Source organism: Lissotriton helveticus, chromosome 2_1 (assembly GCF_964261635.1).
Source record: "Lissotriton helveticus chromosome 2_1, aLisHel1.1, whole genome shotgun sequence".
NCBI classification, from domain to species: Eukaryota; Metazoa; Chordata; class Amphibia; order Caudata; family Salamandridae; genus Lissotriton; species Lissotriton helveticus.
This window is the reverse complement of record NC_136059.1, coordinates 1,960,145,379-1,960,148,912: the sequence shown is the minus strand read 5'-3', so window position 1 is coordinate 1,960,148,912 and position 3,534 is coordinate 1,960,145,379.

The window sequence follows — 3,534 nt, the reverse complement described above, 5'->3', positions numbered from 1 at the left end:
TATATTAAAGTTTTGCGAAGTTGAGGAGGAGCTGAACATAAATAATAATAATAATAATCCTGAGCTTATACAGCGCCTAGTTACACTAACCAGTGTGTCCCCGCGCTAGTCATTGCCTTCTGCATCCCACCGTTTCAGCTTCCACAGGCCCACCCAGATAAACTAGTCCCTAGGGAAAAGATAGGTTTTTAAGTCCTTACGGAAAGCCACCTCCGAGGTTTCCACACGGAGCCTGAGGGGCAGGGTATTCCACATACGGGCCGCCAACAAGCGAAAGGACCTACCTCCAATTCTGGCCCTTCTGGTTTTGGGAATCTGCATCATACCAGCACCCTGCGACTTCAGCAGCCGAGTGGGAGTGTACGATGTGAGCAAATTGCGCAGGAAACAAGGGCCTTTCCCCTGCGCAATCCTATGGCTGACGCAAAGAGCGTTAAACTGAATACGCTCCCTAATGGGCAACCAGTGAAGTGTCTCCAGAGCTTTTTTAGAGGTGGATCTCTTAGGTAGCAACACTATGATATTTTATTGCATTCTTCAAAGTGCATCAGGTATGTTACATAAACTAATTGCATTGTCCATAAAGGACAATTTGTCATGACCTGTTCTTAAAAGAAATTATGTGCTAATTGTTGGCAACTTAGTATAGATAGTTAATTTGATATGTTTGTAGACTGTGAATGTTTGACTTCAGACTAGGATTATGGAACTGGAAGTTCTCTTTTGACAGATTCGGGATTTGTAAACAAGCCACAGAAAAAGTGGCCATTGACTCTGTAGCACCTATTAACAATTTTACCACCTCTCATGAAATATTTAATTGCTATAGTTGACTGTTTCTCAAGTCTGGCAGACTTACATTTGTAGCACTCCTAAAGCAGCTTGTGGTATTAGTGATTTACAGAAAGGACTTCTATGATTTATTATCTCTGATAATGAATTTCAATTCCTTCATATCTTCAACATTGTAAAATATTTCAGTCTCCTGCAAAATAAACATGTTAATAAAGTTAACCGGGAGGGTAATGAGGCAATGATTCCATCTAGTCTTGATGTTGTGTAAATCCTAAAGGTCAGATGACATTGCACCACATTCAACAACAGGTTTTTCTCCATTTAAGTTATTGAGAGAAAGAGAACCAGTTACCAGACATCTGATCTGCTGGTTGACTAATATTTGTAATCCTGGTGTAGGCCAAGTGGAAATGAATAAGGTAATAAAGAGAGTAATGGTAAATCAACAGAAAAATAAAGATTTATATGACAAACATAAGCATGTTAAAAATGAACATTTGTGCGGGAAAATGGATAAATGTGAAAATTCCTCATTGGATAAATATAATGCTTGAGATTTTCAGGATTATTGATTTCAGACATGCAGTATGCCTTGAAAATGGTAGGCGGGGGAAGCAAAAGATGAGTAGTCAAATATAATACTTTGGTGCTATCCCCTTCACTATAGAATACAATGAAATCACATTTGCTAATCTAGAACTTAATCGCTGCACAAATTTATCATCTGACATTAGCAGTAGTGATATGAAGGGGTTCTGGACATAAAGTTCGAATTCCCCATTATTTAAAGATAATGAAGGGGAAGTAACATGTCTGTAGAGAGGAATATGCGCACCCAGAGATGGATGTACGTCAGAACCATGCAGACGTTTTTCCGCATAGCTATAAAATGTGGTTCAAACCCCACAATGCATTCCATTACCCCGAAAGTCGTTACAACGATTTGCCTTAGGGAAAGCATTGGAGTTGGAACAGTATAATTTACTATTTCAACTCCAGTCTGTGCAACATGGTCCAACATCAATCCAACAATGCTTCCCCTTAAGGCAAGTCGTTGTAACAACTTGGGGGGTAAATGAACTTGTTGTAAAGTTGTGTTTGTGGTTCAAACCACGTTGTAATGGCACAGCATAGCCCGAGGCGCGAAGTAAAGGTTGTTTCCCCCCAAGAGATTTATGTAACTATCAGCCTTATTCATCAACGGGCCGTTTTGCGAGCCCCTAATAGCGATTCATAGCGAATCGCTATTAAGGACTCGCAAAACTGTATTCATGTAGGAATTGCTAAATAAATAGCGATTCCTACACATTCCTTATTTGCGAGTAGCAAATTGCTAATCGCAAATAAGGAATAACTCCCCATTCATTCCTATGGGCCAAAAGGCCCATAGGAATGAATGGGGAGTATTCCTTATTTGCGATTAGCAATTTGCTACTCGCAAATAAGATAGCGATTTAAAGGGTGCCAGGGGTGTCCAAAGGACACCCTCTAGCACCCCTTAAATGCAAATTGAAACAGGTGTTGCGCACACACATGTCCAAAGGACATGTGTGTGTGCAACATGCAACTTAGAAAAATGCTTTTAAAAGCATTTTTCTAAGTTTCTGCTATTTACCGAGAGGTCTGACCTCTCGGTAAATAGCGCCCCAAAATTGCATTTTCGCAATTTTAAAATGCTTCATGAATTGCATTCAAGGAATCTCAAATAGAGATTCCTTAAATTCAATTCTTCGCAAATGTGCGAATTCTTAAATAGCGAATTTTGCATTTGGGATGATGAATCCCAAATGCAAAAATTGCACTCGCAAAAGGCAAGATTCTGAGAATCTTGCCCTTTGCGAGTGCAATTTAGCTTGATGAATCAGGCGGTATGTTGCCTATGGATATGTTTTTTTTCAGCAGTGATCTAATGCTCTTTTTGATAAGCCTTGTATTTTTCTTCTCTTCTTTTGTTCTATTTTGTTTTTCGGAGGGTGCAAATTTGTTTTTATTCTGTAATCTGAATTCATACGTTTTTTTAACTAGATATAGGTTATCATTTACTTAAAGATGCTGTGGTTTCATTAATCTACTGAGCCACATTGGCTTGTATTCTGATGACTCTGCTCATGCCGTGCACATGTTTTATGTATTCTAGAATCTTGGCTGATGGTTTTTCATTTGTAGATTCCAGTTCATGTCAATGGACTGTTTTGCCAGTGGGTCCCAATTGTCTTTTAAAACTGCTTTTGTACTTTACCATTACAACTGAAACCGAGGAGTAATCTCCTTAGCAATAAGTGTCCGAAAAATCTGAGCCTTATGTATCCAAAAAACACGAAATTACATAACCAACCTAGAAACGAGGGCCTGTATTTATTTGGGGAGAAAAGAGAGGTATCCTTTAAATTAGAAGAAATGTGTTGATTATAAAACAATGTGGGATGATCTGCATGCTATGGCAACACTCAGTAAGAAAAAGCAGAAAGAGATAATAGAGAAAAGACATTATATCCTATAACTACGGGAAAATTCTTTATGAGAGGCTTCTTAATCCAAAGAAGCCCAGACAGGCCTCAAGAACATGTCTAGATTTATCACATCCAAGGTTACCAATTCTTCATAAAGTCACATCAATAATCATCCAGTTCAATGCAATGGCTAAATATTGTTTTGTTTTCCGATGCACTTAAATCCCTGAATTTGCTACAGTCCATAACTGTGCATCTATCCGAAAAATGTATAGTTTTATTTGTACCT